Here is a 15,671-nt window from a genome sequence, read left to right as displayed (position 1 = left end):
GGTTCACACATACTACCTGGACCTCACCAAGGCTTTTGACACCATTCCCCACTCAGGTATTATTGATAAACTCACCAGCCTGTACATACTCCCATACATCACAGGACGGGTTGCCAACAGGCTTACACACAGAACCCACATGGTACGACTAGCAGTCTCCAGGTCCAACTCTTAACCAGTCACAACTGGTGTCCTACAGGACTCAGTCCTGGGGACCCCTACAGTTTGGCATATACATCTCAAAGGTACAGGCAAACACAAGTGGACTATGGCAGATCATGTTTGGCAATGACTGCAAACTGGGAGCCATACTTGACAGTCTAGCTGACACAGATATCCTTCAAGGGGCCTCACAGAGACCAACACAGGGTGTCAAAGTCATGGCCTCCAGCTAAGTGCCACAAACTGTATGGTCATTCCATTGTGGAATATTAAGCACCCACATATTAGCACATAAGTGGCAGCCACTTTAATACAGATGAGGTAATAGGGTATCTGGGGGCTAAGGTAGATAGTGATCTCTCCTTTGACAATCATATCTCCAATGTAGTTAGGACATCCTTCTATGTAGGCCGTCTGATTACTAAAGGGTTTGCATGTAGACATGCTGAGGTTATAGTGCCCCTTTACTCATCAATCATCAGTCCCATTATAGAGTATAGTAACCCATTTGGGATGTACCTCAGAAGACACATCCAACAGCTGGAAGGTCCACGAATGTACCTCGCCAAGGGGATTACTGGCCTCAAACATATGCCCTATGAAGCCACACTGAATAAACTCCTACTTTACTCAGTGGCATCTCATTTACTTGGAGATTATCTCTGCTGGCCAACAAAGCCATGTTGAACTCAGGCTTAATGGATATGCTCCACCTACGGGAATCCATGTCACAGTGAGCCACATGCTGTAGTAAGCTGACTCTTGCCACAACAATAACTGGAAGATGCTGGAGGGATGGATTCCTGTCACAGAAACTCCTTATACTTTGGAACAACATCCCTAATTACATTATACAGAGCCCCTCACTAACAATCTTCAAGAGAAACTTTGAAGAGTGGATGGGAAACAGTAGATACACCCCAGGGATCATGCCATTGGCTCTGCTCCACAGAGGGACAGTTAATGAATCAATGGGGTGGCAAAAGCTGACACATTTTGGCTTAGCATTAGAATGCCCTCAGTCAGTTAGCCAAGTACCTACCTATGAACCTATGAACCTATACATACAGTATCAGCACACGCTGATAGCTTAATTTACTGTTCAGGTGTTGACTTACCTTGTGCCAATAGCTGTTGTGTGTGCAATAGTTGAGGGCTGCCTATGTTGGATGCACACAGTAGACTGCCTATACATGACAATTTACAGGTAGTCTTGTGTGTGGTGTGTGCCATCCATTTTTACTGTGTGTGCAGGTGGAGAAAGGTGTCAGTCCCTAGGTGCCTACACTGTCAGTGTGTGTGCTATACATTCCCTCCTTGCCATGGCATGGGCATACTAGGCATGCCTCCGTCTGCCTACTGGGGCTGGCTCAGTGTTTTCATGGTCTGAGTGCCTCTGTGTCTGTAGGGCCCTTGGCAATGGTGGTGGGCTATGAGGGCCTTCACCATTCTGTCCCTGCTACAGCTGTTTCCACAGTATCATATTGTTTAGTCTGGCACATACTATGAAGATATCGGCACACGTGCCTGGAGAGTATTGCAAGGCTCCACCAGATATGTCCAAGCAACGGAACCATGATTTAAGTATCCCAAACACATGCTCTATGATGATTCTGGTTATTGCGTGTGCCTCATTATGGTGTTCCTGCATGGGTGTATGTAAATTTCTGATGGGAGTCATCATCCATGGTTCCAGTGCATAGTCAGCATCCCCCACCAGGTGGCCATATTGGATGCCCCCCCTGGCAAATACCTGATACAGCTGTGAAGCATGCCAAATGTGGGAGTAATGATAGCTTCCAAGGCTGCCAGAACACACATCAATGACAATGCCCTGGGCATTACACATGACCTGGCAGTTGATGGAGGGGTATCCCTTGTGGTTTATGTAGTGCCTACCCTGTTCCCCGGGTGGTGACTTGATGCATATGTGCGTGATGTCTATTGCACCCAGTACCTCCGGGTATTCTGCCACACGGTGGAAGAGATACATATTGCTGGCCCACTCCTCCTGCATTCTGGGGAAGTATATGTGCTCATTGGCATGTGGTAAAATGGCATCCAGGAACTGGTAAAGTACCCTGGTTGCTGATGCCTGTGAGATCCCCATGATATCCCCAGTTGGACTTTGAAAGATACCTGTAGCTAGTATTCTCAGGCTTACACATACCTTCATATCCACAGGGACGGGTTCCCCTCTGTTTGTTCTGTCTCTGAGGCATGGCTGGCACAACTCCACAAGTTGCTGTAGGGTGTCAATGCTCTATTATCTCCAGATCATGTAGCCCCTGGAAGGTTAAACTGGGTCTGAACACTCTTCTCCTCCTCTGGTGCCTGAGGTGGTTGTGTGCATCATCATCCACACCACCTTCAGTCTCCAACACATGCTGGTGGATCAAAGCTATGGCAGCCCCTAACATGTACATACTAAAAGTTCCCCATCTGTATACACCACTGGTGCAGCGTGTATGGGAATACATAAGTGTGTGTGAGGTGCTTTCACACTTTATACTATTTTGCTATGGATGCTGCTGATGTCATTGGCTGTGTATCAGATAGTCCAGCTGCAGGGTATCTTAATTATGGGTCTTACAGTGAGTACTGCAAGTGCGGGGCCTTTAGTGTGGAGTTATGCTTGCCTGCCTTGATTAATCTGTTGCCCTTTAATTCACTTTTAAGCCTGGATCTCCTCCCATTATCAGGCATGCATCCACCTGCTGTTTTTCTTGTTTTGTACTTTCCCTACCCAGTCATGTGTTGCAAAATGTGTCTTGTAGCTGATAAACTGCAAATCTGCTTTGTTCTGCTGTGACACTTTACTGTTTTCTTTGCAGTACAGCCCCTCCCCTTTCCTGTTCTGCAGGTAGCTGCTTGCAGCCTTGTTAGCTGTTGTCAATGGCCCACTGTAGGTTTCTAGGTGTTAATTAGTCATGTGTACTCCAATTTCCCTGCTGCAGCATTTCCTTATTTCTTTCCTATATCCTTGCTGTTTCAGCTCTGGTGGACACCACTCAAACCCATTCTCCGGGTTTAAGCACGTTTTCATCTCCGTTCATATGCATACTCAGTTACCTTGTGTAATCTCAGCTAAGCAAAGCTATATCCGGTTCGACACACCCCTATCCTGCAGCTTTGCTTAGCTAAGGGCAAACTGGATTAGCAATGCTCCAATGTGCTTACAGCAAAGGTGACACACCCCCTCTCTTGATGTCATCGTTATCTCAAGGGCACACCTCGATGTTATAACGCTATGCTGTGAAGTGCATCCTTACACCAGCAGGGAATCTTTGATTCACTGTTAGTTCTCTCATTTGCATGGCATTACCTACTAATTCCTAGCTACCACACAAAACACTGTCACAGCCCCTTAGCAACCCTTGCACCATGGTGTGGTGTAACATGCCTGCCACTGACTATTATGGGAAAATCATGATATGTGTTACATTGCAGTTTTATTCTATATTTTCTATTTTTCTTGCGATCCGGTTTGCGTACCGCTGGCCTGCACTTAAACTTTGCGATAGTGCGAAAAATGAAATTAAATGTTCTTTTTATATTTTGTACATGTTTTTTTTATGCCATTGGCTATATATTTAGCCATTGGCATATATTAACGATATAATACATGTGTTTGGCCGGCTGTCATGGCTCCGATTTTATGTTTGCAAAAATGTAAACTTTTTTTTACACTTTACATTTCTGCATGCTTACACTATGCCTGCATCACTTCCTCGATCGCTAAATACCTTCATTTGCTTGCTACACTGCTGCAACTAGGCTAATTAGCATACAGGGGCTGGGAGCTGTGCAGGCATTGCATATGCAGGTAGTGCACGTGGAAACAGCTTGCACCTAGATCGCTCGCCGGCCATATTTGGTGTTGGAACGCCAATGTTAAGCCTGCACCTGGAGCAAGCTTCATGAATCCGGGGTGTGTCTTTTTAATGAATGGTTAACTTTTATTCTGCTATATGAAGTTGCCTTGGAAAACAAAATTAATATTTTTGACAAACATTATCTTGGCTACTACAGAAAGTAGTTTGTTAAAACAGAGTTAATTAGTACTTCAGATAAGTGTTATAGTACCTATACACTTTTATATTCCTGATCTGGGAAAGTCAGTTTTATTGTGTTAACTTTTTTTTTTGTATTGCATGGTTTCCATCTGGTTTGAAATCAGTTTAATTTAATATTCTTTCTTATATTTATTAAATAAGGCTTCTTGTTGTTGCTTTATGATAATTTGGCAAAATATTTTTTTTTTGTGCTTCTACTTTGGATGTGTCCAGTGGCTCCTCCACTTTTTCCCAGCTGACTTATTCTGTCCAGAGTGAGAGCCATGCATACCCAATCTTGGCAAGAGTCCTATGACCTGTGCATTCCTGCCCAGGTTGCCTAATCAGGTCATTCATTCCCTTTGCTTTCAGAGTTAGGTGTAGGGATCAGGCCAGCTTCCATTTCAGGTGGAGTGACTTACTGTTCTCCTTAGAGCATCCCACCATGAGCTGCACCAATGATGCCTTGATGTGGAAAGCATGCTTGCACAAACAAACTTCCCCAGCCATTGTAGATGCAATGTCAGCATGTACTTGACCAGGCCTGTGCTCTACAGGTGCAACACCCAGTGCTTCCTCTAGGTGGCATCTACATGGTGAAACAACGATACCTCACTACATCAGGATGGGCAAGCTGTCAGCAGCTACTTATTCCCATTCTTCTGTAGCAGCTCCATCAAGCAGCAGTACCACTAACTGACCTCTGGCCACCTGGGCTAGGGCCTGTATCCATCTTTACCACTGGAGCTGGCATCACAAGGTGTAGATTGTGCTTTCTTCCCATTTAGCTGTTTTATTATACACATTTCATGTAATATTAAGACCTTAAAAACTGCATATTTTAAAGCAAAAGACATAGGCTGTGTGTTTGTGTGCCCAGGGTAGCTCATTGTTCCTTGATAGTAGTTGACTGAGAATATGATTTTTAAATACCTGTGATTAGTGTAGTGTGGTGTGATTTTTTTTAATTTATTGCTATTGCTTCATGGTCTGAGCATTGTATAGGGCCAACATTGGCTGCATTATTTCATTAACTAGGTTTGTGGAAGCTGATACAAAAGCAGTTATAGAGAAATATCTTTTCATTTTACTCTATGGATCATGCCTCTTGAACTTGGTCGACTTTTTTGAAACAGTCACCAAGGCCATTGATGAGGGTAAGGCAGTTCACACAGCCTACCTTGATCTTGCAAAAGCTTTCGACACAATACCCCACTCGGGTATCATAGAAAAGCTCACCAGCTTAAATGTAAACCCATATGTCACAATATGGGTTGCAAACTGGCTCAAGGACAGAACCCACAGGGTTAGAGTTGCTGGTGCCATGTCAGACTCCAAGCCGGTCACAAGCGGTGTCCCACAGGGCTCAGTCCTGGGCCCCCTCTTCTTCGGCATCTACTTTTCAGAAGTGCAGGCAAACATAGGAGGATTGTGGCTGACAAAGTTTGCAGATGACTGCAAACTGGGCGCCATAGTTGAAAATCCATCAGACACAGATATCCTTCAGAGAGGTCTCATAGAAATGGATAACTGGTGCCAGAGCCATGGCCTTAAGCTAAATGCCAAAAATGTATAGTCATACCCTTTGGTAAAAACAAGGTAACCCCAAGTTACCACATAGGTGGCAATCCATTAAGCACAGAAGAGGTTATCAGGGACCTGGGGACCCAAGTTGACAGTAACCTTTCTTTTGACACTCACATTGCCAAAGTGGTTAGGAGGACCTTCTACATTGCCCACCTGATTATGAAGGGATTCACATCCAGATCAAGGGAGGTCATTGTTCCCCTGCACTCTTCACTTATCAGACCAATGATTGAGTACAATGCCCCATTCGGAATGTATCTTACCCTGCACCTGCAGCAATTGGAAAGACCCCAAAAGTTCCTCACCAAAAGGATAAAGGGGCTCAAAAATATGCCATATGCTGCCCGACTGAAGAAACTCCAGCTCTATTCAGTCGCATACCATCTGCTCAGAGGTGACCTGTGCCTGAGATACAAGGCCATGTCCAACCCGGAATTAATGGACATGCTCCACCTCAAAAAATCCAAATCCACCAGAGCCACAAGAGCAAGAGACGTAAATCTCAACATGGATATAAATAGGACGTGCTGGAGGGACAGATTCATAACCCAGAGACTCCCTATGCTGTGGAACAGAATCCCAGTCCATGTGAGACAGAGCACCTCGCTGGCTCTGTTCAAGAGGAATCTTGACCAGTGGATGGGAGATCGTAGGTTTACCCCGGGTATCATCTCTGTATCACTGCTGGACAGAGGCACGGCAAACTAATGGGTATAGTATTCTTCAACCTAAGGGGTGGTGAAAGCCACACAACTCTGGCTAGGCTTATAAATGCCCTAGGGCAGATAGCCTAGTATGAACCTATGAACCTATGAAACCTATAATCTGGCTTACAAATTATATGTGACAACAGATGCCTATAAGCTTATTTTTGTAAAACTCAAAATATGTTTTCTAGTAGTGAGGTAAAATTTAATTAGAACATTGTTCCAGTCACAACGCATCACATAGAAGATGCTAAACTAGTTGATCCTTGTATTGAGATCAAGAAAAAATGTGAGGAATTTGATAAAATAACAAGCTGTTGACTCTGAATTTTAATTTTTTACTACAGTTCTTCCTTTCCTATGCATATAAACCTGTGTACTTATACAAACTGTGGCACCTATAATTTTTCCCCAGTATTTTGTGGCAGCACTTGTTTTAAACTAAGATGTTTCTTCTCTGGAACCATATTTTGATTGTCTGTTCTTCAGTTTGCATTCGAAAGTCTGTATCCCACAATTCCACTGGAGTGGGCGAGGTTACATAATTTTGTATGCAAATGTTATGTTAATCAGCATACAGATTTGTACCTATTTTTCATGGGCCTTTGTCAGATTTTTGATGTTTCCAGGTTGAGAGGTGTGGACTGCACATCTAAACCATTCCCTGGCAACAGTCTATGCCACATTATTTACTGCCTTCCTGAATTTTGGTGATTGAACCTAATTTTTTAACTATAGTTATTATTTTACTCCAAATCAGTGCCTTAACTAGGAGCTGAAACACTATTATCTTCTCTTATTCATTCTTAATATTCACCAAACTGACTTTATAGCTAGTAGAATATTCAGTGCATACTATTAATTTAGTACTTACACCTAAAATAATGTATATCTTCTATTTTTGTTTATATTTTAATCTAAGAGCTGAAACATTATTATATTTTCCTACTCTTCTTTGATATACCTTACAGCTTTGCTTACAGCTTTCCTACAAGGGGCTAGGCCAGGCCCAGCGGGAGGATAGACTCCTATCGTAGATGGAAGTAGCAGTCCACAAAAATCATAAACAACTGATAGGCCAGAAATGAGCCATAAAGATGATAGAGTGGAATACCGAGGATAAGAAAGAAATTATGTGTTGTTACTATTATGCAAAAAGCCCAGAATTAACAGATACAAGATATACAAAAAGGTTGAGAGAAATTATAGGAAAGAAAAATACTTCCACAAGAAAAACTGTCAGAAGCCTCAAATAAAAAATGTGTTCATTAATACAATAGATTTGTGAAAAACATTATATAGACCAAGAAACTTTAATCTGTTTGAAAAAAGAAGCATCTGAGGAAGTGCAAAAATATAAACAACAAAACCTAGATATTTTTGAAAAGTATAAAAAAGAAATATAGACATGGGAAAGAAAGAGATTTGATATGGTGCAATATTTATGCAAACTCGAAAGCCAAATCAATCAATACAAAAAGGCAGCCCCAAAGATATTCAAAGATAAATATGGGCAAAGGCATCCAGATATGGAACATTTCACAATAAAGAAAATAATATCACAAAGAAGAGTAGTAAAGTAGAAGTTAAAAAAATAAAAGCTAAAGTTATGCAATACCTGCAAAGTGAAGGATATGGGGCAGGATTCACGAAGCCTCCGTGTAAGAGTTAGCAAGTCTTACTGGGAGGCTGCAGTTAAACAGGGTGATGTCAGCATGCCATGCATATTCATGAGGGCATGCTGAATCACACCCTAGGCTAACATGGTCCGTGTAGCAAATTAGGGGGCGTGTCTGCATGGCGAGTCCTGCAAAGGGACACGCCCCCAGAAGAATCACAGTCCTGAAAGGAAACTCCCACGAGCGAGTCCGTGGAAATGTCAAGAAACACAACACCACACATGCTCCCACAGACTATAAACCCAACTGTAATGTAAAATGTAAAAATTAACAGTTTAATTTTTTTTTTTATAATTTCAAAAATGTTTGCCCGTAATTGCGCTCGTTTGCGCGGGTGTTCCCTTCGCTCAGCCACAGTTAGCAGTCATTGAAAAAGCATATAAGATCCAACTATGCAAATTAAGCCAAGTAGCAATAGCTTAGCGGTAGAGATGTTGGCCAAAGAGGAGGTGGTCACGGTTTGAGCCCCAACAATTTTTGTTTATTTAAATTTTTTATTTTTAGTGAAATAAGCACGAAACAATCCCCTGACATATATGTATATATATATATATATATATATATATATATATATATATATATATATATATATATATATATATATATATATATATATATATATATATATATATATATATATATAAAACTATAATTTAAGTAAAATGTAATGAAATGGGCCATGTTTTTTTGAAGAAATCTGACACAATAAAAAAAAATATTTTATAAGTGCCCATAGCTGAACAGTGCTCTAACAAGCTGAGTATGATTGCCCGTAGGTGACCAGTGGTTTAACAGTTGTAATATAAGTGCCCGGAGTTGAGCAGCACTTTAACATGCTGAAACTGTGTGCCCATAGTTGAGCAACATTTCTCATAGCGTAATATGCGTGCTCATAGCCAAATAACGCGTTAACCAGCATAACCCGTTTGCATGGAGCTGCGCAGCGTGCCAACTGGCTTACCGGCGGGCAACGTTGAGCAACCTGTATCAAAGCCGCCTTTAAACAGACACACCTCCTAGCCTGTCTAGACAGTAGTAAAATAAAAAAAAAAGCAATGCCCAGGCTCCAACCCAGGCATCATAGTCAAAGTACTGAACCACTAAGCCCTGACAGCTGTACTGACAAATGTGGTATTATCATATATATAGGAATGAATGGAAATAGAAGCATGACAAAGCAGGTTTTTTAAAGATGATACAATTCCAAAATGGCCAATCACAGATAAGTGAAGGAAAAACGGCATATATAAGCCCCATAGGCGGGAATACACAGCATAACTGATTGTGAAACCTATTTGCAGTCAGGATGGCAGGTGTAGGAGAGGGTAGTCGCTTCCAAGCACAGAGGTGGGGTGTTGAGGAGTACAAATATATGGTTTGGCTCCTAGTCCACGATCATGAGGCTCAAATAATGCAGGGCCAGGTTCTGTGGGGAGCATACAAGGCAGAGGCATGGAACCAGTTGGCACATGATCTCACCAGTGCCACAGGCATACCAAGGACTGGTGAACAGGTCCGTCCCCACCATGCAGACCTGAAGAGACGAAAGCAGGACCAACTGTACCATTGGATCCAGGAGGCCCGGCAAATGCCCAATGCCCCACTACTGAGTAAGTATCCATGTAATTATGTATGTAAGGAATTATCCTAGCTGATATTATGGAGATGTATGTTCCAATATTACTTCATTTATATTACAGCTGCAGGTGTGCGTTCTGCAAATTGGCGAGCCTATGGTGATAGGCTGGAGCGGTTGCACCACCAGGCAGGTTAGTAATTATTTTTCTGTAATTGTTATACAATATAAGTGAGACAGCTTGTAAAAGAGTTCAGTGTAGTTACATATTAATAAAGTTCAAATAACACTAGAAGAAAGATTCTGCTAGTACTGTATGATAAGATAAGTAATACAGCCTGTAATTCAGAAATAAAAATTAAACAAGTCTGAAATAGATATTTCCCACCTGTATTGTAATATCAGATAACCTGCTGCAGCCTGAAAATTAATGGTAAACAAGCTAAAGACAAAAGACATGTGTCAAATACATCCCCTTTTAAAATCTGCCATATGAAACAAGTGAATCTGTTGGAAAGGATTGTTGTAACCAAGTAAGACATGTTAATAACGCCTAGAATTAAGTACCATCTTGAATTGTAAAAATAAAACAAGTGAGAGTGTGAGAAAGAGGTATGAATCGACCAAGAAAGCTGTTATAACTTCTGAATAAAGTATACTGCAGTCAGTACATAATGAAATGAATGAGACAGCCACAACCAAACAGTGAAATGTTTGTAATAAAGTACTGAAGCTGGAATGTGTCTATCCCACAATTTGGATATGTTGCTGTACCCTTGAAATATGGAGATAGTATGGTTGTATGAAATAATGAACATCCACAGTTGTCTAGAGCCATATAAATCAAATGTAGCAGGATGCTGTACCTTAACACAGCCAGATATGAATGTGTATGAATAAAAATGCAATGTATATTAATGTAGCAGTAACAGTCCCATCACCAACATTCCTAAGGTTACATATAGGAAACTGTACTAAGACCTGTAGGGTATATATATCTGCAGCTACTAGAGATGTACAGCATATGTATAGGTAGTTGAATTTGTTAATGAAATATTTCTTCACCTTACCCTATATTCACAAATAATGCCATTCCACAACAAACTGGGTATATGTATTCACAATTAATTTCTATGGACATTTGTCCTGTTGGTTCAAACATATTTGCACGTACGCTGATGCATGTGCTCTGTTCATATATCCAAACCTGATGACCTGTTGCCATCAATCAACCATGCATGCTGTTGGATTGTGTACTGTGTTCAAAATATGCATGTGTTATGCTTGCTGTTCAATGTTTGGAATTCATGGGTGTTTGGTTAATGGGAATACTGATGCATGCTGTTACAACTAATTTTGAATGGTATTGTTTGTTACTAACCCAAAATTTCATAAAATATTGCTAAACATAGGACAACAGGGAAGGCGGGTTCCAGCGGACCCACCTCTCCCACCTCAGCTGGCGAGTGCACCTGGCACTAGTGCCCAGGCCGGACACTCCTCCAGTGGCCCTGTGCCACCTTCGGGTGGAAGCGCTGCAGGGGATGGGGCTTGCCCCCCCTGCAAGCGTGGCTGGAGGAGACCGTCCACTCACCCTCCAAAGTGTCCGGTCTGTGGTGCGTAGCGAGATCAGGCATTCTGTGCTTGAACCCCTATGCCAGCTTGAGGCTCAGGTGGCACAACTCACGGGTGTGCCTGCTGCCCGTCCTACACAGCCCCCAGCACAGCCCTGTCCTGGGCTGTGAAGGCGCAGTGGCAACTGCCCATGGGTGGGGATCTCAGTTCCACTGTTGCTATCTGTGGGCTCATGGGCTCGCTAGATCCAAACATCCGTCCCCATCAATTGTGTTTCCCCCCCACATGTGTCATACTCCGCCCCTGTATGCGTCTTGTTTGTCTTGTCTGTTAACCTCCCCTACCTACCTCCCCAAATATACCTACTTCCTGTACCTCACATTCCACTCTCACCTGAAAAAAAAAAATAAAAAAAGGGCACTCTGTTCCCACAAAAAAATTACGTCCCATACATAGCTGCTCATTTTGCAGACATGTCTGCTGGACATGTGAACTGGTAATTACAATTGGCTGTACAACATATTTTGTTGTCCTCGCCCCTATCTCAGGGGTGGAAGGTTCCAAATTTCACACCAAATTACAGACATATGCACAGCTGTTGCTGATAAAGAAATGGGCAGCTATGGGCCTTTCCTACATCCTTCCTGCAAATCCCGAGCTTGTTTTCCTACTGTCCTACCCTCTTTGTGCCCCCTTTTTCACCACTTTCCTATCTCCCCATTTTCTTTTCTTTTCTTTCAAAGAAATTAGCGTGGGTGTGCATGAGAGTAAGCACTTTTAAGCAATTGTAAGTGGGTGTGTGCTTGTGTGCGCTTAGCTAAGCGTGTGTGCGTGAAGCTAAGTGACAGTGCGCATGTGTGAGCACCGCGCAAACCAGCGCTAACCAGCTTACAACTGCTTAAAAGTGCCTTAGTCACTCTGAATGACAAGGCCTGTAGTCTGCTCAGCAGCAAAATAAAATTCCTCTGTCAGTCTCGAACCCGGGACCTTGGAAACACTAGTCTGCATGACTTACCACTAAGCCATGACTGATATACAAGAACTTTGTGCTGAAAGCAATATATCATGAAATAGTAGGACTGAATGTAAAGGGAATATAGAAAGGCTATTACACAAAGCTTTTCCTGTACCTTTACTGGCAATTCCTGTGGATTTGTATAACATTAATGTGAGAAAAGAAACAGCCATGCTAGTCAGTAGCTAGTAGGTAATAATGTGACAGTAGCACCTTGCAAACCACACACACTATCAGAGCAGGTTAAACACTGCTATATTTGAATAGGTAAGAGGCCAGACCTCGCAGCTGCAACTGATTTACAGGGATGTTCCTGATTTGAAAACAAATGTTAACTGTGCCCCACTGACTCCCTGTGAAATGTACTAACAGTAGGGAGAAAGGTGTGTTATCCCACGTAATGGTAACTGTCAATTACTGAAAGTATGCACTACTTGCATGTCAGAAATGGTGTAGTAATACATATGCTCAAAATACCCCACGGTCACAACTGCAGAATATCTGAAATATATCACGGGTGTATCCCACTGATATGTACCATTCCCTGAGGCTGATAAAAGATACACCTGAGAGTATCTGAGGCCTGCAAGTGTCACAAACTCACAGGCATATCATTCTGTCTGCTGTCACACACTCTGTGAATAGCTGTAGAATAGCTTCCACAAGCACACCCGCATGTAGGTGTACAACCCACAAATATCAAAGGATGTAGCCAACTAATAAAATAAGGACAGTATAGCAGTTTACAAGCGCTGCATGTGCCTGCTATCCATAACTGTTAGTACAAAGTACAAGGCCCCACTACTGCTCAGCAACAAAATAAAATACCCTTGTAGGTGTCAAGCCCCACACCTTGGCCAGACCAGACTGCATGCAGTACCACCAAACCACACCAAACATATAAGGAATTGCAGCTGAAAGAAATATAGCAAGCATTACAAGGAGTGAATGTAAATGGAAAATAGGAAAGCCATAGCAACACATTCCAGTAAAGACACCTAGCAGGTATTCAAGGAGTGAATATAAAGGCCAAATAGTGAAACCATAGCAACAAATTGCAAGAGCCACTGCTGTATACCAGTTACTCCACAAGTCCCATAGGAAAGCATATACTCTCATTTAAACAGTATTAGTATTATTAGGTGTCAGTTAACATACACACTGAGAAGAATGAACTGGAGGAAGCAATAGTCAGGTTTCAGTACAACATGCATTTCAGTGCATACAACACAGCCTGAAATATGAGAGACATAACAACATTTGCACTCACAGAACAGTGTCCACAGGATACCAGCATGGTCCCCACCTTGAAAATCTGAAAGGGCTATGCCTACCTAACCTAACATTTTATAGCACTGTCCTGAAATCACAGTTAGAACTGCAATTACCACACAGCAGGCTGCACGCAATTAGTAAATGTTGTCTAACAATTGGTGCAGAGGCCATCACATGCACATGTCCATATACCTACAAAAGCAGCCTGTACTCCCAGTCCACAGATGCAATAGTTTCATTGCAACATCCAGAGGGAGAGACAGAGAGAGAGAGAGAAAGAGACAAAGAGACAAAGAGACAAAGACAGAGAGAGGCACCAAAAAGAAAAAACAATAAAAACCAGCAAACTAACCAGCAGCAGGCCACCAAGCAGCAAGTCATCACAAAAAGCAGTAACAAACAAAGGTAATGTAAACTAATAATCTAATAGTCTACATACTGTGAACCCTCCATATGTGTTAGCAGTCTGTATCTATATATATATATATATATATATATATATATATATATATATATATATATATATATAAAGATGTGCATAGGGCAGGGGACATACTGCAACTGTTAGTGAAGGCTGGACATACATATGTATTTGAAGGTTGCTATGTGCACATATCAATGTAGGTTGTAGTGCAACGTACAATGTAGGTTGTACAGTAATGGATGTGTAGCAGTATTTTAGTGTGTGTATTCATATGTGTAAATAAAAAAGTATATATATATATATATATATATATATATATATATATATATATACATATATATATATATATTATATGTATATGTATGTATATTTACATATGTGTGTATATATATATATATATATATATATATATATATATATATATATATAATATGTATATACATATATATATATGTAATAGACACATACATATATAGATATATATAGATACATACACATATACAGACAGATATGAATGTCTAGAGATATGTATGCATATGAATATCTCTCTCTCCCCCCCCTCTCTCTCTATATATATATATATGTATATATATATATATATATATATATATATATATATATATATATATATATATATATATATACACATATATATATATATATCTACTGAGAGAGGCACATGTGTGCAGATGTAGTGCAACAGGTGCCTGGTGACAAAGGCATGGACTGAACACCAGTGTGGATAGTGGAGTACCAATACCCCATTCCAAAACACTTGCACCACTAACCACCACATAGGTGGTTGCCTGCCTACTACTGGATGTGTCAGGAGGGAACATGGGAAACAAGTGTACAATAGCCTCCCCTTTGATATTCACAGTGGCGCACTAGTCTTGTAATTCCTGTACATGGTACGTGTCAGCACAAATGGTGTGTCAGCTAGGGAAATGTAGGTCACTGTACCCCTCTACACCTCACAATGTCCTACACAGTATGTACCTCCCATGACAACTACAGAAAGGGAGAAGGACACAGTCATACCTAACAAACAGTGATAATGCCCTCAGACACATTACCTATGCAGAGTGACTGACAGAACCACAGATAGAGTGCCTTTCATACTACCTACACAGAGGTTACCACTGCTGGATATACAAAGTTAAGTCACACCCATAACAGTTGTCCAACAACCATGGTAACACCTCACAATATCCCCAGCCTAAATGACCTATGTCTGTCATCCTTGGCACCGCAGTAAAGAGCACATGGTGGAGGTACAGGTTCCTACCCACAAATAAGCCATACCCTGGAGTAAACCACCCAGCATTAAGAAGCAAGGCTCCTCATTAGTAGATGTCAGACATACCCCTGTTGAATGTTATGCAGATAGGTAATATGCCATATGAGTCACCCTGTGTAACTGTTTGACAGGAGCAAGTACAATCACATTACATGTGTCCCAAGGGGCAGGGTAGCATAACAGTATGCTGCTGTAGGCCCAGGGCCAATAGCATACTACCTACCTATGACACAATGCACACACACATGTACTCATTGCAATACCAACTATGTGAGGTGGAATGAGTGTGCCACTGACTGTGTGCAAGGTCTGTAAT

This window comes from Protopterus annectens, chromosome 6.part0, assembly GCF_019279795.1.
Source record: "Protopterus annectens isolate FY-2018-M chromosome 6.part0, PAN1.0, whole genome shotgun sequence".
NCBI classification, from domain to species: Eukaryota; Metazoa; Chordata; order Ceratodontiformes; family Protopteridae; genus Protopterus; species Protopterus annectens.
This window is presented reverse-complemented; position numbering follows the sequence as displayed.